This window comes from Caretta caretta, chromosome 1 (genome assembly GCF_965140235.1).
Source record: "Caretta caretta isolate rCarCar2 chromosome 1, rCarCar1.hap1, whole genome shotgun sequence".
Lineage (NCBI taxonomy): Eukaryota > Metazoa > Chordata > Testudines > Cheloniidae > Caretta > Caretta caretta.
In genome coordinates this window covers 339,088,331-339,110,834 of record NC_134206.1, presented here as the reverse complement: position 1 = coordinate 339,110,834, position 22,504 = coordinate 339,088,331, and the positions used below count along the sequence as shown (strand labels likewise).

At 44.6% G+C, this 22,504-nt stretch overlaps 1 protein-coding gene across 10 annotated transcripts in view; it reads right to left on the bottom strand.

The window, feature by feature from the left end:
- The window catches only part of FRMD4A (FERM domain containing 4A), a 557,138-nt gene that overhangs the window by 208,614 nt on the left and 326,020 nt on the right, over positions 1-22,504 (bottom strand). Inside the window, exon 1 of one of the 10 annotated variants that reach the window (XM_048836556.2) lies at positions 1,417-1,654. The exons of the other annotated variants lie outside the window; for them this stretch is intronic. The gene's annotated coding sequence lies outside the window, so the exon portion shown is untranslated. Of the gene's footprint in view, positions 1-1,416; positions 1,655-22,504 lie in introns of those variants that run through there. 10 annotated transcript variants of the gene reach the window in all.

The following is a 22,504-nucleotide window of genomic DNA, read 5'->3' as shown; positions in this document are numbered from 1 at the left end:
GCATGGCCCTATTGTGTCTCTCTTCTAAAATATTACTTGCTGTACATTTTCAGCAGAGGTTAAGCTTCTGGTAACTTGTGCCAGAAAGGTTAGAACAAGTAGCTCTGAGCAGCCATCCTGAGCCAAAGCACAACAACATTGCCAGGGTCAGCAGCAAGCAATGGGTTCAAACAGTGTGCAGTCATCTATTCATGCAGCAGCCCTCCTTGTGGGCCCTCTGCCATCCCCAGAACGTGAAAAAGACTCAATCTTCTAGTTTAGCACCATCAAGATCTCTCTGGGGCCAGGGATTCAGTTTTCAGCAGGGAAAACGGCACGGCCACACAAACAGAGCTCCCAATTCCTTGCACTACACACTTCCTCGGGGCTGTTCACAAAATCCGAGTCGTGTGAATCCAGAAGAAGTGAGCTGAAGCCAGTGGAGTTACTCTGGTATAAAACTGGCACAAGGGGATGCTGAATAAGGCACCGTTGCTTTAGAAAAAGGCATGTGCACTTTAACTGTAAGCTCCATGGCGAGCTATTAAGTGCCATACAGAACACACACACACACACACACAGAGTACCCCCCATTCCATTTAAAAGAAATCTAAGTGCAGCTATTTTTACTTTGCTCAAGACAATGTTTTAAAGGCTGTGGTTCACATTTCTCCACAACCTGGGTTGTCTCCGAGCAAGTATTGCTGGATCACTCACGCGCCTGGATGTGCCTTACTAAACCAGTGCCAGAGCTATTATTAGAAACAATTGTCTCTCCTGGAAATTTTGCATTAGATGCTCAAATCTACTTTTCTAATTCTCCCCCAGCAGCAAACAGGCTAACAATGCAGTGGAGAAAACAATCTTACGTGTACCCATTTGCAGTGCGTATAGATATATATGCACAGAGAGGTTAGAAACAGGGCCATTTATTTGCCATTTCTAGACTTTATATGTAACAACTTTTCTGCTGCAATCTAGGAAGAGAAGCACGCCTGAAGTGAAAATATTTCCAGGGCTTTGCTTTTTCAATCCCCAGCTCTGCATTTAACTTGCTGCAGCCATTTGGAATGTAGAAAGAACAGTCCATCTTAGCAGTCAATGGAAGCATGCATCCAGATTTGTCTGAATTCAAACATCTCCACCTCCCAAATCCCCGCTCCCCACTCCCAGTGAATTCATACTGCTAGCACCTCTGCTTCTTGAACACAACATGTATTCATTTTTTAAAATCCCTCCCACACACATTTCTGTCTCCTCATTTAAAATCCGTGGGGGAGGGGAAACCCTTGCATTTTGTAGAGAGATTTGTTTTTAATTGCACATGATAAGAGATAAAAGATCTATTTTGAGCTGTTCTTCCAACAGCATTTTAAATATGCAGCCCAAGCCATGGCCCCACCGAAGTCCCTATCTGAAAACAAAGGCACACGTTACCTTTCTTTTTTTCACCTCAGCGGCAGCCGCAGCACTTCAGATTTCAACCAGATTGTCCACAGAAAAAAGCATCCCATTAAATCCAGATTAAGCAGGCCTTTGGCCTAACAAGCAGCATCCATTTCCCTGTCCCTCCTCCTCTGTGTGGTTCGCTAGGAGGCAGGCACAGCCCTTTTCTCCTCTTCTCTCCCCTCCCTCTGTGTGTGTGTCTGCAAGGAGTTCCACAATGCTACCACATCCCATCTCCCAGCTAACGGTCTCTTAGATAGACACTGGCGGCGATCCAGAGTGAACCACAGCAATCTCCATCCTCAGCGCGAGAGAGAGAGAGAGAGAGAGAGAGAGAGAGTGGGGGAGAAAAAACAACAACAAACCAAAACCTGCTTGCCACACTGCAAGATTTCACACATGCAGAACATGCCACCAGAAAAGCCTGGGAGCAGCTTCAAACCAATAGCTCTTCTGCAGGCTTTGCTTCGAGAGCTTTTCCTATTAGTGGCTCACGTGCAGGCAAAAACACACTTTAAATGAAAGGAGGCTGGCTCTGTGTGTGTGTGTGGGGGGGAAGAGAGGTGGGGGCAAGCATCAGCCACTGCCGCTGGGTCATGTGAAATATATGAACCCTTGGAGCAGCGTGCAAGTATATTCATCTGGTGATCTGCTGAGCTCTGCCTTCTAACATCTGGGTTTATGACTAATGCCAAACCTGGGAAGGGAGATGAAAGATAGGCAGTATGGTGGGGTTTGTGTGTATGTGGATTTCCCTACAATGCCTAATACACACACACCCACCTTTAAATAATAATAATAGTAATCATGAGAAGAAGTGGCGGGCGAGGGGGTGGGGGAAGCAGCCTGGACTTGTTAATCTTTCAATTTCCTTTCCGGCATATGCAGTCAGGGCAAAGTTATGTCTTGAATTATGCTAGCAGCAGGAAGGAGCTATGCTGAGTCGGTGAAAATATTCCTAAGGAAAAGGAAGAGGAGGGAACAAATCAGCACAAGCCCAAAGAAATCCTTCACTCAGGAGGTCCCGAGTCTGTTGGAAAAACAGCACGAGCCTGATTCAAAGATGCAGCAGTCTGGGGCTGTATCCTGTATACACACAGTTTTTGTACCACTTTAACTATCCTGGTATAAAAAGGTACAAGCCCCCTAGTGTGGCTACAGTGCTTAGACCAGTCTAGCTATTCTTGTATGGGAAGGGGACTAAACTATCATGGGAAAAGGCACCTTTATGCCAGTATAACTGTGCCCACACTAGGGGTTGTACCGGTATAACTATACCAGTATAAAATCACACCCCTAAGTGAAACAGTTAAATCAGTGCAAACACTGTACAAACCAGATCTAAGCTAGGGTGACCAGGTAGCAAGTATGAACAATCAGGATGGGGGGGGGGGAGGAAGCGGGCTATAGGGTCCTATATAAGACAAAGCCCCTAGTATTGGGATGTCTGATTACCTTAATCTAAGCCCATGTGAAAAGTGGTCCAAACCACTACAGTTTACCTGTAGCATTTGGGGTGACTGCTATAAAACACTGGAGGGTGTTTTTCCTTTTCTTAGTAAGGGAGCTTCCACATTTGCTTCTCACCATTTCCCTTTGAGGACTGGAGTTTCTCCTGCAAGGTAACCGCTGAGCATTAGCTGTTGACGAGGATTTCACAGAAACTCTAGTGGGAAATGCTTTCCAGAAATAGCACTGGTTTGATGTGAGGAAAATATGAGAATCAGGCTTTTACAGAAATTGTCTGTATTAATTTTATATTACAGAGGTGCTGCTTGCAGCTCAGGCTGAGTTCAGTTTTGCAGTTAGAGTAGAGATTCAATTTTTGTTCTGTAGGAGAAAATAGTGTCTCCTCCCCAGCAATGACAGCCCTGGTCCTTTGAATAGTGACTGGGTTTGAACAAAGATTGATTCCTATAGAATCATTTTGATTCCTATAGTGGGACTAGCCAGGAGAACTCGGTTTTATTCCCGTCTCTACTGAGTGACCATGGTCAAGTCATTTCACCGCTCTGTGCCTCAGTTTCCCCATCTGTCCAATGGCAAGAAGAGTGCTGGCTTCGTTAAGCACCAATAGATCAATGGCTACAAGTACAAGCTACGTACTAGTATTATCAGAGATAACCCATTTTCACGCTCAGAAGGTGCAGCTCAGCATGACCAGAATGGTCCCTGTTTCCAGGGCTTTGTGGTCTGGGCTTTGTGAAATGGCATAGCACATCTAGACGCAACCATGCTCGCCCTGGGGTCTCCAAATCCCAATCTCTCCGCCCCAGGCTGCTGCTGGCACTGTTTAAATAAGTAGAAACATGATTATGCCCTCTGAGCGCTAAGGGCCAACGTGGGGAGGAGGTGGGGGTGCGGAGCCGAAAGCCGGGCGTGTGACTGACCTTCCTGCTTTGCAAAAAGAAAAGGAGTACTTGTGGCACCTTAGAGACTAACCAATTTATTTGAGCATGAGCTTTCGTGAGCTACAGCTCACTTCATCGGATGCATACCGTGGAAACTGCAGCAGACTTTATATATACACAGAGAATATGAAACAATACCTCCTCCCACCCCACTGTCCTGCTGGTAATAGCTTATCTAAAGTGATCATCAGGTTGGGCCATTTTCATTTCCATTGTTTCATATTCTCTGTGTATATATAAAGTCTGCTGCAGTTTCCACGGTATGCATCCGATGAAGTGAGCTGTAGCTCACGAAAGCTCATGCTCAAATAAATTGATTAGTCTCTAAGGTGCCACAAGTACTCCTTTTCTTTTTGCGAATACAGACTAACACGGCTGTTACTCTGAAACCTTCCTGCTTTGGACATGGCTCCAGAGGGCAGAGCCCAGAGTAGCAGAGACAGATCAGGCAGGCACGCTCAGCCTGGCCCCTTAACACTGCAGTGTGCGAGAGAGAGTCTGTGGCTTCCATTTCTTCCTTTCCACGTCCTCCCCCACAAACTTCCAAGCCAGGAGACAGGAAAAGGGGGACACTGCAAGAAAGCGGAAAGCCACCCCCGACAAGAGGCAGGAGACGACAGGCTCGCAGGGGCCAGTTCTTTCCCAGTTCAGCGTGTCCTATCTGAACACTTCTCAGCCAAGTGCACCCGTGTGTGTCGGACCTGCCCACCCATGGGAATAGAAGCTGTTGCTGAGCTCCTCAGGGAGATGGAGCGGTCCCGAAGGAGGCTGCTCCGATCACGCTGTTGAGCGGACTGAGAGGAGCAGCTGCAGTGCTTGTGGAACCATGCATGCTGGTGTGCAAAGAGCCAACGAGGCAGAGTCCGAGGTGGAGCACCCACAGCAGCACTGGCCACGTGTGGGCAAGAGGAGCGGCATTTTCAGGAGTGGTCACAGCCTGTTTTATAAGCAGTGCAGCACCTGACCTGCTGGTGGCAGCATGCTTTCTTGCTAGACGAGATGGACCTAAATGGTGATGCCGATTAATACACCGCAGCAGTTCTCAAACTTCACTGCACTTCTAAGAACAAAAATTACTACATGACCCTGGGTGGGGGAAGAATGGGCAGAGCCCGAGCCCCGCTGCCCCAGGCGAAAGCACTCAAGGTTTGGCTTCAGCTGTGGGTCCCAGTGAGTCTAATACCGGCCCTGGCAACCTCATTAAAATGGGGTCGCGATGCACTTTGGGGTCTCGACCCAGAGTTTGAGAACCACTGATACAGCATATAACCCTGCTTTCTGTTTATGTGGCAACAGCACAAACGCCAGCTGATTTGGTCCTTTGTGCAATTGCTTTGGAAATGGATCTTCCCCGTTTTATAGTATTGTCTCCAAATTTAGCTGAAGCTGGGCCAGAACGTTAAACCCATCATTTCAGGGACAGGTCAGATTCATACCCATCCTTCCACAGTTTTCACCCAGGTAGGATGAAAGGGAAGGTCCTATTTTATGGATTCTCATTGGCTGCAGCCCAAGATGGCTGAAATCTCACTAGAAAGCTGATCTCAAGACATTTTTGGCATTTGTGGTGATCAGCGGGGAACAGAAACACAGGTGCTGGAAGTAGGGGTGCTGCTGCACCCCCAGGCTTGAAGTTGTTTCAATCATATGCAGGGTTTACAGTTTGGTTCAATGGCTCTCAGCACCCCCACTACACAAACTGTTCCAGCACCCCTGACCAGAAATCTTGCCAGAATAGCTCAGGACCTGAACCGCAGCCCTCACTGGCCTTGAATCTGAATGCCATGCTAAATCTAGTTGAGCACAGAATGGGAACAAAGCATTCCCAGTCCATCTCTCCTCAAAAATCACTGGTAAGAAAGATGAATTTGTCTCAGGACATCACTCACCATGCAAGTGTCTGCTCAGGCTTGTTCCAGCACAGGAATGTGCCAGTCCAATGGACTTCACCCTCAGTTAGGCAGCTACTTCAATTAGAAAAGCCCCAAAGTAATATTGCTCACCCATTTCCCTGCATCTCAGACCAGCCTTTGACTGAAAGCCATCCTCTCCTGACATAGCCTCCCTCCACGTACATAATGAACCACACCCTGGCGGTGCATTATTCTGTTCACAGTGGGAAAGCACGGCTTTTATGTTAAAGAAACGGCAAGAGACAGTGGAAGCCTCTAATTGAAAAATGACTCAGTTCATGTACAGTAACAAAGCTTCACTGGAAGGTGAGGTTCAGTCTTCTCAGAAGTGCAATTTGCCCATTTCAGTGCAGCATGGGGGATTTTCATTATCCTGGGCTACAAAGGCCAACTCACAATGGCCCAAATCCTCTCCCCTCTGCACAGGGCCCCAAGTAAATGGGCTGGGCACTGGCCAGGCATTAAGATGGGATGCTTTCCCCCTGGCCCACACCAGAAGCGCTTATCGCTAATGCAGGGCCATCTATCTAGCTTAGGTACTTACATGGCCCCCATCACCACAGTACTTGAGCACCTCCCAGACATTAACATCTCGATCCCCACACCGCCCCTCTGAGGTAGGACAGTGCTATTACTGCCATTCTACAGATGCGGAACTAAGGCATGGAGAGACCAAGTGACTTGTCCAAGGAAGTCTGAAGCAGAGCAAGAAATTGAACCCAGGTCTTCTGAAACCCAGGCTAACAGCATAACCACTGGACCATCCTTCTTCTCTGAAATACTCCTGCATCATTCCATGCAAGTGCAACGGCTAGCTAGTGCATCCACGTAGACGTGAATCTACTGGCCATGTTGCTGCTACAGCCTCAGCCCACCATCCCCTTACGTAGACATAACACCTTCCCACAATCTGCTGAAGCCCAAATATGCGCGAAAATCACCAAAAAGACGGACATAGGAAACACAAATGCAGGAAACTTTAAGCAATGTGGGACTCAGTTCTGAGCCATTTTCTGCATCTTCACTGTCATGATTCAGCATCTGTGCTTTAAATAACTGTATAGTCAGAGCAGAGATAACATCAGGCTTGTGCACAAAGGAGCAAACTTCGGGCCTAGAAATGGAGGCTGCTTCTTGCACGGCTGCAAAGGAAGAACATTCATTGCCTCTGCCATGTGGCAAAGAGGAAGGGGGACAGACCCAGTTGCTTTTTCTGCTAACAATGGACATGGAACTCTCTTAGCCTAAGGAGAGAGGCATTATCCCCAAACTTGCCCTACTTCACTGCAGAGCTGCTGCCTAGAACCTTCCCCAGCCTGGTCCCAACTGGCTTCCCGCTTCAGATTTAAAGAAACAGTACATGTAACCTCACAGACTGCAGGAGAGAAGTTAGGTTCCCAAGGAAGAACCAGGACCAACGTTTTCACTGATTCTGTTGGCCACTGATTTTGGGTGCCTTGATATTGGGGTGTTATAGAACCCAGAAACCAAGGATTCAGTTCTCTGGAAGAACAATGTTGCGGGGACAACAGTAAGTGGGAAAGGTGGGGCACACAGAAAACAGTAAAGCAGAAGGAAATAATTTGTTTTGAGGGTCAGTGTTCTTTCCCATTTCCCAGTCTCAGACAAATCAATCAGAAGGGATAGTAGAGAATAATATATAGAGTCCCCCACATAAACAGAAACAAGAGTTTTCATTTATGTAGTCCCTTTAATCCAAACATCAGCACAATATCGATTAACTGTGCTTTGCAATACCCCTGAGAGGCAGGGAAGTGTTATTCCTATGGGCAGACACAGAAAGGCCTAGTAACTTGCCCAACATTATCCCCTGAGTTAGCAGCACAGCCAAGAATTAAGCCAGGATTCATGACGCTTTATCCCAATGCTGAAACCACTAGTCTCCACCTCTTCTAATGGACATATGTATTCAAATGCAGAGTTACCCAACAATAATTCTTCCAAGTGTGACTATTCACCTTATGCTCAAACCTCTTTAAATGGCCTAGTATAATTCAAAAGCAACAGCCACAATATTTTTCTTCAAGAAGTTTCCATAGCTTCACAAGGTCTCTGGGGGCTGTCAATACCCAAACAATGAAACTACGTAACAACCGTTTAGTCTGGACTCGTCTAAGCTACAGTCACCAGGATGATTAGAAGCAGGCCGTAGCTTGTTCTTGCTCCAGCCAGTTTGTATCATGGCAGGACCTGAAAAGGGAACAGCAACCCAAATATTTAACTTTAAAATATGCAGAGGGAAGCATCTAGGAAGCAGATTCCCAGACTCAAAAACAACAACACACCCGTTGCTTGTTATTGCTTTCCGATAATAATGTTACAAAAACACACAATGGCCTCATGAGAAAGAAAAAAATGTTGACAATCATCTCCATTCTCGTTAGCAAAGATTAAAGCATCAACATGCTTTACATGGAATGTGGTGCTAGGCCTGTGGGTGCTATCCAAATGTGAGAGCCGTTATATGAGCATTCCTAGTGTTTTCAGAAGTGTAATTCCAGCCTTATAGATATTGCATATGCCAGAACTTCATTAATTAGTACGAAGGAGGTTCGACAAAATGTCACATAATGAAATAATACTTAGAGTGCTTTGCATCCATAGACTTTAAAGGACTTTGCTAAAGAGAATGTCATTATCCCTGTGTGACAGATGGTGACACTGAGGCACAAGGAGGTGAAGTGTAACTAAGTGATTTAGGAGTCTGTCACATTTTAAAAAGTGACGTAGGCATTTAGGAGCCTAAATCTCATTGAAAGTTAATGGTACTTATGCTCCCATGACCCATATCCTCTCAGCTATTTAAGTGCCTAACTCCCATTGAAATCAATGAGTTAGGCACCTAAATACCTTTGAGGCTCTAAGTCACTTTTGAAAATTGGATTTTGATGCTTTTTGAAAATGTTACACTAAGCAACTTGTCCAAGGCCAAGAGTGAGCCAGTGACAGAGGTAGGAATGGAACTGGTTTCTGCACTGCCAGGTGTCCACTGGACAATGCTGGTGCTTTCCATTAATGAATGGAATCAGACAGACAGCCCTGGTGAGCAAGGACCACTTTCAGCCCTGCTGTAAGTGGAAGCAGCTCCCACTGAAGTCAATGGACATTGTGTACGGTTACAGCCGGGCTCACTGTGCTCCTCAGCGCTCAGTTCAGTAATGACAGAAGTGTCATTGTCGCTACGTGACAAACAAACCTCTACACTAGGAAACTAGGAACTGGACTGAGATGACCCAGTCATTACACATATGCCACCAAGGAGTTCTCAGGTCTGAACTTCCGTCAGCCGTTACTCTCGTGGGCCTGGATTTCAGCCAGCGACCAAGAGGTGAAAAGTTCCATACCCTGTAACCAAGCCAGTCCTCTCCTATCTCATTTGTGTTCAGTAATAGCCTGGAATGAATTGTCTTTCTGACATTGTTAGATACCGAGAGCCCGAAACAACCACGCAGAAACCACAGATGACTCATTCAGAAACGTGAAATGGAATCCGTCATAAACGGCACCTCATTCATGGAGCTGGATATGGACTGGATGGCCTGTAAACGATTCAGGAGTTAGAAGCTATAAAATACTGAGTGCCACAGAGCAGTGCATTTCAGGCTGGGACTATCTCCAAATTGGCTGCATTGCCCACAAGATGTTTCCAGTTAACTCTTACCCAGAAATGTTAAACTGCTGAGAAAACTATGCCTCTTTACTTCCATCCCATTCTTCCACTAATTTCCAGGGCAATCCCTTAAGTCCTGGGAGTGCAAAGGAGGTAAGTGAGGGGAAGAGGGAGAGTTTGGCTTTGGACAAATATGCCTGCAGGGCATCAGATCAGTTTTCACAGAGACTATACAGAACGGATCCTGGGAAGCTAGAGGAGGAAGAAAGCAGACCTTGATGTTTCCAGAGAGTCAGTGTAATAAACTCTTGGTTCATTGGACTACAAAAGTGTATGCCAGCAGGATGCTGAGCGATTATCCAGGCAAATAAAGCCGAGCTGGGGTAGTGTCCATAACTTAGCTCTCTGTGAGGTAATAAGAGATGGAATATGGGCACAAGCTGGAATACCAGCTGCTCAGCACTGGGGCTTAAGACTCTAGCCCTGGGCTGCGGCCCTATGGGGTGCCCAGACCTCATGGTGGCTGGCTGTGACCCAGATTGACCTACTCAGGACCTACTACAGGTGTGCCTGGGCATCCAGGGGGACATAAAAGCAAACAGCCCTGCGGCACAGGGGCACTAACAGAGCAGCATGGGGGATGTGGAGCCCACGCCAAAAAACTTCCCACCCTCCCGTTGGGACACAAGGGCAGTGGGAATCACAGCAGTCCTGTGGGAAGGGATGGATGCTTGCTTATTTTGAAACTTGATGTGAAGGGCTTGGACCTGCTCCATCTCATTGGGAAAGAGCAGCGGATGGCAAGCTTTGGCCCTGGCTTCCACTCTCCATGATTGCTGTGGGGTGGAAGGAGTTTGTTGGCCTCTAAATGTCCCTTCTTCATGCTGAGCAAAGCTCAGGAGTACTCCTTCACGGAGAATTGTTCATAGGCCTCACAGCTCCATTAAAGACCTTTGCCAGTCAGCCAGGGTAGCACCAGCCCCGCTCTCCTCCCGCCCCCCCAACCCACCCCCCAGGCAGGATGCTGAGAGAAGCAAGGAGCATTCTGTGTACTTCCTCCACCCTTAGAATTGGATTGCCTCTATGGCAGGGGTGGGGCAATATCACTGACTCCACCCTGCGGGGGATGGGAAGGGCACAGAATCATAGTAAAGTAGGGCTGGAAGGGACCTCCAGAGGTCTTCTACTCCAGCCCCCTGTGCTGAGGCAGGACCAAGTAAACCATAGACTATCCCTGACATGTATTTGTCTAACCTAGTCTCCAAAGCCTCCACTGATGGGGATTCCACAACTTCCCCCTGGAGGCCTAGTCCAGAGTTTAACTATACTTAGAGTTTGAAAGTTTTTCCTAATATCTAACCTAAATCTCCCTGGTTGCAAATTAATCCCATTACTTCTTGATCTACCTTCAGTGGACATAGAGAACAATCAATCGCCATCCTCTTTATAACAGCCTTTAATATAGTTGAAGACTGGTACCAGGTCCCCCCTGGGTCTTCTTTTCTCAAGGCTAAAGTGCTCAGTTTTTTAAGCCTTTCCTCATAGGTCAGCTTTTCTAAACCTTTTCTCGTTTTTGTTGTTCTCCTCTGGGCTTGCTCCAGCTTGTCCACATCTCTCCAAAAGTGTGGTACCCAGAATAGAACACAATACTCCAGGAAGAACTCAAAAGGAAGAACTTCCCATTCAGCATACAGCTACCTCCGTGGCAGAGGGGCACCTTAAGGCTGAATAAAGCCTTTGGAGGGGGCTTTAAATGACTCTTGATAGTTCATCGGTAGGCTGGGCACTTGTCTCCTTTGCTACAGAAAAACTGTGTAGGTAGCAAAGGCCTGAGGACAAGCTTTAGGCAACTGAGATTGTTGACCTCTTTATGAAGAACGTCAGGGATTAGAATTAACCAGTCCCAGTATAGACCACTGAATAGTCTTCTCTGTTAAGGAAAGACAGTTGTGAATGAAATAAAATTAACTAGTTGACTGCTCTTGGGTATAGAGTATTCTTCCTCCTAAGTGACACTCATATGGCACCAAACTGGTACCTGTAATCTGTAGGATTTGCCGCTACATTATTACTTAGGTCAGCAGTGACTAGCGTCACTATAATAATAGTCATTTTTGTTTACTTTGCTTCTTTCTTCCAAAGTGCCCTATGTATTTTATAAGAAACCAGACAGAACAACAGTATTTTGTGTTTAAACAGTGCCTTCTATCTCAAAATTAATGTTGATCAAAAAGCTTTTCCTGCCAAAAATGGTGTGATTTTAAAAACATATTTTTTCCACAAACAGCTCTGTGCCTTTCTTTTGATATTTTAAAAAAAATCTTGAAAACATAAAATGATATTGAAATGGTAATTGAAACTTTTTCTGGTAAATAAAAAAAATATCTCAAAAGCCATTTTGATAATGTTTTAGACAATGTTTCAAAATACAAAGGTTTAAAGCAACTTTTAAAATTAAAAAAAGTTTTATGGCCCCAAGCAAGCAAACAACAGGTGAGTGTGAAACACTTGGAAATGAAAACAACATCAGCAGTTCATATATTTTTTCAAAAGTAAGTTATTTTTCAACCAACCCTACTCAAAACAGGTTACAAACACTAAACGGGTGCAATCAGTTTAAAATCTGGTCAGTTTAAAAAATGAGTTATATTCAGGCTCAACTGTTGTGGTACTCTCTAAGCCATCTCACAAATTTCTGTTATTTTACAATCACGTTTTTTCTATTGTTATATTTTTTCTCTGCCCTGTTGCAGTGTGAAAAACACACACAAACAATAGGGGAAACTGGCTGCAATGATACAGGCCAAATAGATTTATGTTTTTTAAATTGATGTTGTCCTTTTAATTAAGACTCAGACTACCTCTGTGAGGTGAGATTATTATCCAGGTTGAACAGATGGGGAAAACTGAGGCATAAAAAGATTAATTTACCTGACTAAGGTCATGTACCAAATCAAAGGCAGATTGGGGAATAGAACCCATATCTCATGACTACTAGTCCTTTGTTTTAACTCCAAAACCATTCTACCTCCTAATTAATCAATCAGTATTTAACAAAGGCTATTTAACTTCTGATAGTTTAATCTCCAATTTCTATTTCACATCTGGTTTGTTTTTTGGAGTCTTACCAGGCAATGCTTGCACACAAAGCAAGTAAACAGCAAATAAACCTTCACATAATGGAAAGTTCAAGGGAAAGATCTCTTTTGCTAGAAGATACTTTTCTGACTGATCATGTTTGCATTTAGGCCCAGTCAATCGCTTTAATAAGAAACACCCAAATTACACTTAATCCAAAAGCATTTAAAGTGGGTTTGGTATCTTATAAACAAACATTGCAACCATCATAATACCGCACTGCCAAAGCCAAGGGCTGAATGTTACTCAATTTGTTGTATAACTTGAATTTAATTGTTGTGTGTCTTACATCTCCATGAGCATGTGCTGCTCTGAATACAATTTCCTTTTCATGAATAAAGCATGTATTTGGGGGGGGAAAAACAGATGACAACGATGATGATGCTCTTTCCATTCCTCTACTATCTCTGTGGGATGTTAAACAGCAGCTAGTAAAGTTAGTCCGTCTTTAAAAATCAGCAGGTCCAGATAACTTGTAGCCAAGAGTTTAAAAAAAGAGCTGGCTGAGCAGCTCGCTCGACTGTTCATGTCAATTTTCAATAAGTCTTGGAGCACTGGGGAAGGTCCAGAAGACAGAATAGAAAGCTAATGTTGTGCTAATATTTAAAAAGGGTGAATGGGATGTCATGGGCAATTATAGGCCTGCCGGTCTGACAGGCAAGATAATGGAACGGCTAATACAGGATTTGTTTAATAAAGAATTAAAAGAGGGTAACATAATTAATGGCAATCAAACTGAGTTTATGAAAAATAGATCCTGTCAAACTAACTTGATATCTTTTTTTGATTAGATTACAAGTTTGGTTGATAAAGATAATAGCGTTGATGTAATGTACTTTGACTTGGTACCACACAACATTTTGGTTAAAAATCTAAAATGATAGAAAATTAACATGGCACAGATTAAATGGGTTAAACGCTCATTAACATGGATCTTAAAAAGTAACTGTACGCAGGGCACCATCATCAAGTGGATCTTTTTCCAGTGGGGTCCTGCAGGGATCAGTGGTTGGCCCTACGCTATTTAACATTTTTATCAATGGCCTAGAAGAAAACACAAAAATCATCCCTGATGAAGTCTGCAGATGACACAAAAACTGGAGGAGTGGGAAATAATTAAAAGGCCTGGTCACTAGTACAGCACAATCTGGATCTCCTGGAAAATTGGTTGCAAGCAATTACTATGTGTTTTGATATAGCTAAATGTAAATGTAGACACTAAGGAATAAAGAATGTAGGCTGTATTTTCAGGAAGGGAGACTCTATCCTGGACCCTGGACTTCAGGAAAGCAGACTTCGACTCCCTCAGGGAACGGATGGCCAGGATCCCCTGGGGGACTAACTTGAAGGGGAAAGGAGTCCAGGAGAGCTGGCTGTATTTCAAGGAATCCCTGTTGAGGTTACAGGGACAAACCATCCCGATGAGTCGAAAGAATAGTAAATATGGCAGGCGACCAGCTTGGCTTAATGGTGAAATCCTAGCGGATCTTAAACATAAAAAAGAAGCTTACAAGAAGTGGAAGGTTGGACATATGACCAGGGAAGAGTATAAAAATATTGCTCGGGCATGTAGGAATGATATCAGGAGGGCCAAATCGCACCTGGAGCTGCAGCTAGCCAGAGATGTCAAGAGTAACAAGAAGGGTTTCTTCAGGTATGTTGGCAACAAGAAGAAAGCCAAGGAAAGTGTGGGCCCCTTACTGAATGAGGGAGGCAACCTAGTGACAGAGGATGTGGAAAAAGCTAATGTACTCAATGCTTTTTTTGCCTCTGTTTTCACTAACAAGGTCAGCTCCCAGACTGCTGCGCTGGGCATCACAACATGGGGAAGAGATGGCCAGCCCTCTGTGGAGATAGAGGTGGTTAGGGACTATTTAGAAAAGCTAGACGTGCACAAGTCCATGGGGCCGGACGAGTTGCATCCGAGAGTGCTGAAGGAATTGGCGGCTGTGATTGCAGAGCCATTGGCCATTATCTTTGAAAACTCGTGGCGAACCGGGGAAGTCCCGGATGACTGGAAAAAGGCTAATGTAGTGCCAATCTTTAAAAAAGGGAAGAAGGAGGATCCTGGGAACTACAGGCCAGTCAGCCTCACCTCAGTCCCTGGAAAAATCATGGAGCAGGTCCTCAAAGAATCAATCCTGAAGCACTTGCATGAGAGGAAAGTGATCAGGAACAGCCAGCATGGATTCACCAAGGGAAGGTCATGCCTGACTAATCTAATCGCCTTCTATGATGAGATTACTGGTTCTGTGGATGAACGGAAAGGAGTGGATGTATTGTTTCTTGACTTTAGCAAAGCTTTTGACACAGTATTTCTCCCACAGTATTCTTATCAGCAAGTTAAGGAAGTATGGGCTGGATGAATGCACTATAAGGTGGGTAGAAAGCTGGCTAGATTGTCGGGCTCAACGGGTAGTGATCAATGGCTCCATGTCTAGTTGGCAGCCGGTATCAAGTGGAGTGCCCCAAGGGTCGGTCCTGGGGCCGGTTTTATTCAATATCTTCATAAATGATCTGGAGGATGGTGTGGATTGCACTCTCAGCAAATTTGTGGATGATACTAAACTGGGAGGAGTGGTAGATACGCTGGAGGGGAGGGATAGGATACAGAAGGACCTAGACAAATTGGAGGATTGGGCCAAAAGAAATCTGATGAGGTTCAATAAGGATAAGTGCAGGGTCCTGCACTTAGGATGGAAGAATCCAATGCACCGCTACAGACTAGGGACCGAATGGCTAGGCAGCAGTTCTGCGGAAAAGGACCTAGGGGTGACAGTGGACGAGAAGCTGGATATGAGTCAGCAGTGTGCCCTTGTTGCCAAGAAGGCCAATGGCATTTTGGGATGTATAAGTAGGGGCATAGCGAGCAGATCGAGGGACGTGATCGTTCCCCTCTATTCGACATTGGTGAGGCCTCATCTGGAGTACTGTGTCCAGTTTTGGGCCCCACACTACAAGAAGGATGTGGATAAATTGGAGAGAGTCCAGCAAAGGGCAACAAAAATGATTAGGGGTCTAGAACACATGACTTATGAGGAGAGGCTGAGGGAGCTGGGATTGTTTAGCCTGCAGAAGAGAAGAATGAGGGGGGATTTGATAGCTGCTTTCAACTACCTGAAAGGGGGTTCCAAAGAGGATGGCTCTAGACTGTTCTCAATGGTAGCAGATGACAGAACGAGGAGTAATGGTCTCAAGTTGCAGTGGGGGAGGTTTAGATTGGATATTAGGAAAAACTTTTTCACTAAGAGGGTGGTGAAACACTGGAATGCGTTACCTAGGGAGGTGGTAGAATCTCCTTCCTTAGAGGTTTTTAAGGTCAGGCTTGACAAAGCCCTGGCTGGGATGATTTAACTGGGAATTGGTCCTGCTTCGAGCAGGGGGTTGGACTAGATGACCTTCTGGGGTCCCTTCCAACCCTGATATTCTATGATTCTATGATCCTGCAAAGCAGTGACACTGAAAAAAGATTTGGGTGATGGTCGTTGGTGATCAGCTGAACATGTGCTCCCAGGGCAACACTGTAAAGGGCTAATGCAATCCTGGGATGCATAAACAGGGGAATCTCAAGCAACAGCAGCAGTGAGGTTATTTTACTTCTGTATTTGGCACTTGTGCGACCACTGTTGGAATAGTGTGTGTCCAGTTCTGGTGTCCATAGTTCAAGAAGGATGTTGATAAATTGGAGAGAGAGTTCAGAAAAGAGCCATGAGAATGATTAAAGGGTTAGAAAACATGCCTTAGAGTGACCAACTCAAAGAGCTCAATCCTATGAGCTTAACAAAGAGAAAGTTAAGGGGTGACTTGATTACAGTGCATAAGTACCTACATGGGGAATAAATATTTGATAATGGGCTCTTCAATCTAGTAGAGAAAGGTATAACACAATCTAATGGCTGGAAGTTAAAGCTAGACAAATTCAGACTGGACATAAGGCATACGTTTTTGACAGTGAGGATAATTAACCATTGGATGGGGGAGGAGCCGGGGCTCAGGGCTTCAGTCCTGTGGGTGTGCTGGGGCTCAGGTCTTCAGCTGCAGGGCGGGAGGGGCTCAGGGCTTTAGTCCCATGGGCGGATGTGTACGTGAACTGGGGTTTTAGCCATGCAGGGCATGGCACCTGGGCTTGGGGCTTCAGCCCCGTGGCAGGTGCTGGGGCTCCTGCAGGTTTGAAAATATTTACTGAAGGTCTCCAGCTGAATGTAAGCCCTCCTTTTAGGAATGAAGGGATATTTTACTTTCTAAGACCTAACCTGCTTGGATTGCCAACAAGGGTGCCACTTAAGGTATCTTTGCACTGCAATTACACACCTCCGTCTGGCCCATATCAGCTGTCTTGGGCTTGGGGGGTGTTTAATTGTGGCGTAGACGCTTGGGCTAGATCCTGGGCTGTAGGCCACTGCAAGGTGGAAGGGTCCCAGAGCTTGGGCTGCAGCCCAAGGCCGAACATCTGCACCACAATTAATCAGCCCCTTAGCCTGAGCCCCGTGAGCCTGAGTCAGCTGGCATGGGTCTAACTGCAGCATAGACATACTCTTAGTGGCTCTTACAGGGGTAGTTTCTTTGATCCGGACAGTTGTTCACTCAGAGCAGGCTGAGACACTAGGTCATTTTTCAGATCACCAAGCCACCATCCGATAATAATAGCTTGTGACCATTACCAACCTGAGCTTCGTTCACAGATGTCATCGTTGAGTGAAATGCTCCATTATCCCATAACCAGTCCCTGAGCCATCCAGTCCCACCAATGATAAAACTCTTGACACTGAGTGGATTGACTAGAAAGTTGACCCAGTTGGATTCATAAAGTCTGATAACAGGGCAGACATTCATCACCAGATTTTAAAAATTAGGGATTAAATTCTGCCCTGAGTCACCCTCGTGTCACTTCAGAGGAAATGTGCATTGTTCGTTCAGCAGATTAATAGGAAGACTTCAGCTTTCATGCCTGAGGAAAGAGGGTCTGTGGTTGATGTTGGAGATCTGAGTTCTGTCCCCAGTTCTGCTACTATGCCTTGTATGGCCTTGGGAAGTTATACAATTGAGCATTGTTCTACAGATGGGGAAACTGAGACAGACAGAACAGTACTTCGCTACCTCCCATGTGTGTTGTGAAGCTTCATTCATTAAAGTTTGAGTGGGGAGCAAATACTTCAGTTACAATAAATAAACAAATCACCACTTGCTAGTCTGACACTTTCCACTAATCAATTTACAAAAATGGAAATTAAATTCAGACAAGCAATAACAGCCCATGCTAATGGAGATGTAAGATACACAGCAATTAAACTAAAGCTATACACACATCAAGTAATGTTCGGCCTTTGGCAGAGCAGTATTATGACTGTTGCAATGTTTATTTATAAGATTCTGAGCACATTTAAAATGTTTTCAGAGTAAGTGTAATTTGGGTGTTTGTTATTAAAGCAATTAATTGGGCCTAAATGCACATATTGTTGGTCAGAAGAACATTTTCCAGAAAACAGATTTTTTCACTGAACTTGTAATGGAATGCTGCATGGGAGTAAGTGAGGGTGGGAAAAAAATTGGTCCCTAATTTTTAACATGTAAACTGCCTGGGTGCACCTCCAGAATCCATATGCACCCATGCAAACAGCTAATTACATGCACACATTATCTTTTGTACTCACACAGATTGTAACCGAACAAACCAGTGCCATTTGGATCAACAACTCTCTCCTTTATATATATATATATATATATATATAGAATGCACATTTGAGCCACTCCCATGGATTTCAAGGGCTTTGGATTGGCTCCACTATAAGATTCAAACTGGAAATTACACTATTTTGTGAGTGCAGTTTAGGCTTCTGTTTTTGAAAATGGGGCTCCTAATTTTTAAAACAGCAGGTCATTCCCAGCCAGTCACATCCTCTCTTCCTCAACATACCAATCGCTTATTCCCTTCCACGACAGTGACCTTGTGCTTTGAAAATGCAGTGTTGCTAACTCTCACAATTTTATTGCAAGTCTTAGGATATTTTAGGTTTTTCTTAAAGTCACAGCTCCTGGAATCATACCAGAATGTGAGAATCTCAACTTTCATTTTAAAAAAGAAAGTTTCTTGCATTCCTGGTTGCGGATAAAAAAATTGAAAAAAGTGAAACCTAAAGACTCAAACACCAGCTGGCAAATAAGAAGAAACCTAAAATCTATTATTTTTTAAAAGCAATTGCATAATTTTGAACACCTGGAATTTTCAATAATCGCAGACTTATGGAATTGTAGAATCGTAGGACTGGAAGGGACTTTGAGAAGTCATCTAGTCCAGTCCCCTGCACTCATGGCAGAACTAAGTATTATCTAGACCATCTCTGATAGGTGTTTGTCTAACCTGCTCTTAAACATCTCCAATGATGGAGATTCCACAACCTCCCTGGGCAATTTATTCCAGTGCTTAATTACCCTGACAGTTAGGAAGCTTTTCCTAATGTCCAACCTAAACCACCCTTGCTGCAACATAAGCCCATTGCTTCTTATCCTGTCCTCAGAGAACAATTTTCTCCCTCCTTCTTGTAACAACCTTTTATGTACTTGAAGACTGTTATCATGTCCCCTCTCAGACTTCTCTTTTCCAGACTAAACAAACCCAATTTTTCCAATCTTTCCTCACTGGATATGTTTTCTAGACTTTTAATCATTTTTGTTGCTCTTCTCTGGACTTTCTCCAAATTGTCCACATCTTTCCTGTAATGGGGCACCTAGAACTGGACACAATATGCTAGTTGAGGCCTAATCAGCGCAGAGTGGAGCAGAAGAATTACTTCTTGTGTCTTGCTGACAACACTCCTGCTAATACATCCCAGAATGATGTTTGTTTTTTGCAACAGTGTTACTGTACACTGTAATGAAAATGGAGCATGTTTTCCTTTGTCACAGATACTTTAAGGTTGTTTATCATATTGTTTTTTTAAGCACCTTATTGCCTAGTGTATAATAATCCAATTTAGAAAGCCCCATGCCAGTGTTCAGCATTTTCAAAAGACCATTTTATACTAATAGCAATCAGTGGTCAGGTGATCTTCACGAGTCATAGTTTCATGATGCACTAGTAGGTTCAGAAAGTTCAGAGGCCTGACTTTATTTAAAGTGGAGACTGAAAGAAATGGGAAACAAGCAAAAGGGAGGTTGACAAAGTCAGCAGTTAATGAGGTGAAAGAGACAGTGGTTGCTTCTCTGCCAGCGAAAAGAGTTGTTAAGTAATGCTCTCTCTCCAGATTTTGCCTTGTAAACACAGAAAAAACTATTTCCAGATTGAGAAGCTGACCTGGGTGGTCCAGTTTCGAAGTGGGGCAGCAATGCTGCAGAAGAAAGATATGTGTTTTTTGCAGGGGGTTTGAAGGAGGAAGAGATGAGGATTGTTCCAGACATAAGGGGTGGCATGGAATGAAGTATGAAAACCAGTGGTAGGAGACAAAGGGGCGGCTAGGCAGAAACATGAAGTGTATTCTCTATAGCTTTGCTTTACAAATCAGCAGTACTAATGTCAATTAATTACAGTGAGAAAAAGTGGAAAGGCAGCAGGTACGCGTGGTATGGAGGCAAATTTGGATCTAAAGTGACGGGCAATCCTAATGAAGGACAGTGGAGAGGTATGTGTCTCCGATGCTAACGATCCAACACAGGGGCTGAGATCAGTAACAGCACTGTTGTCTGTTGATTACATTTATAGCGTAAGTGCCTTTTTGCAGCGTTTTGAACAGCAGCAGCAACATATTACACTATTCATGCCAAGCGTCCCAAAGCACTTCACCAACTAATATAATTACAACGCCAATAAATTAATGGGATCAGCCGGGGGATAAGATGAGAGCAGCGGCGGTTTGCAGTTCATATTCTGGCACTCTCTGGCCATTAGAACTGGATAACAAAGTATGTGTTGTGTCCCACCAGCATCGAGGCTCCCAGTCCAGAGAACAAGCCACCCATAAAAATAAACACAACCCAAGCTGAGATATAAAAAAAAGGTAATTTCCCAGAGTAACACAGCCAGGGAGCTCCAGATTGAAGGACTTCAGCAATAGCTCTTCCCCCAGAGCAATGATTCAGATTAGAGAATTAAGGGTACCTGGCTGTACAGCGACATAGCTTTGAGGTGAACTGAACTGAGTAAACACTTTGTGCATTAAAATAAAAGTGTTTTAAACACAAGGCAAAATTTAAAGGCCCCGATAACTTGGGACATCCTATTTACATACAATTCTTCCTGTAAATCACAACTGCTGTTTTTCCCCAGTTTCATCATCAGATGGCAGCATAGCTTATTGCACACTCGGTGTTTGTCTACACTACAGTTCTGGGTCATGTTGTCGCTCTAGGTAATTGATTTCCAATTCAGTGGAGTTAATTAACATGACTGTAAATCTAATGCAGGCATACAGTGGTCACCATTAAAAAGTCATCTTCCAAAAGATGCCACATTGTTATTATGAGGGAAACGCAGAGTTGCCCTAGACTTAAAGCAGGGAATAGCTGCAGTGTCTCCAGTGCCCGGGGATGAGAACTATTGACTAATGACTACTTTTTAAATGGCGAGCACTGTACATGGTGTCTGTGCATGTTTATTCCCAGCCATCGGGATTCCAGGCACAACAAGCTGTTCTGTAAAGCTTTGTCCGCTTCCTCCCTCTGAGATCTTACTCCTGTTTGTGTCCCGTGGAAGTTATGTCACAAACAAAACATCCACTAAAAGCAAATGGGGCCAGATTCTCAGTTGTATATCGGTGGAGGAAGTCAGTGGAGCTCCATTTAAGTCAATGGAGTTATGCTGATTTACACCAGCTGAGAATCTGACCCTTTCTGTTTTTATTCATCAGGCAGAGATGCTCTTCCTCTATGACTTGAACTCTCAAGGCACAGTTAAGAATCATACTTACTGCTCATACCGGTATATGGTAGTTTCCATCCATCTCAAACTACTTTGTACATTGATAAATTAAACCTTACCCCACTCCCTGAGGGGCTGTAAAGCATTAAAGTCCCTATTTTATAAAGGGGAAAGGTGAGGCACTGAGAGATAAGTGACTTGCCCAAGATCATACAAGAAGTTAATGGGGTTGCTTGGACTAGAATCCAGCTCTCCTGACCCCCATTCACCTGCTTTAACCCTAAGCCATCCATATGGCATATGCCACTAGTAATGCAGAAGCAGGTGAAGTGAAAGACAGATCCTAAGAGTTTCTGCAGAGCAGCAATGGGTTTTTATTTGGGGATCAAATAGACTGTAGAATGGATATCAGCGAAGAATTCACTGTGCCGTGGTACATCCCGTCAGTGGGCCAGCATGCAGCAATGCAGCCTTCCTGGATCCTGCTCCAGAAGCACTGGAGGCCAGGCCACACTCAGTGCCAGCCAGGTGATTTGGGAAGAGGACCCGGCCTATTGGCTGCACCTGCCCCTGCTCCTCAGAAACCCACACTGGAAGGGGAGTACATCTTTCGCTCATTTCCTAGAGATGCAGAAGAGGGACAGAAGGCTGCTGGGATCCACCTTTGGAGGCCATAAAAGACAAGGTGGGAAGCTAGGTTTTTGAGAGGGGAGCAGAGGAACAGAGGATTGCAGAGCTGGAGGTTGAAAGCTCTAGATATTTCAGATGAGCCTCAGATGAGCATCCAGTGTTGACCAGCATGCAATGAACAGCCCTAAAATAATAAACTGCTATATCCATATGATGGAGGGTAAACTATGTACCAAGGAAACAGATTTCAATGTCAGGCTTCCAAGAGACTATTTGTTAGGGCTGTGCTGTGAAATTTGAACATCTAGGAATTCAGGTTGATGCATTTTTGTAGCTAATTTTTCAGGAAAATGAACAAAACTAACCAACCAACAACGCCCCTCTGCCCCCCCCTCTACCTCAAACCCTGTGAAACATCCCCCAGTGTGTTGGGCCCAATTTCCAGACACTTTTTATTCACTTCTACACAAAATGATGGATGAAGATCAACTTTGTAAAAAGCAGA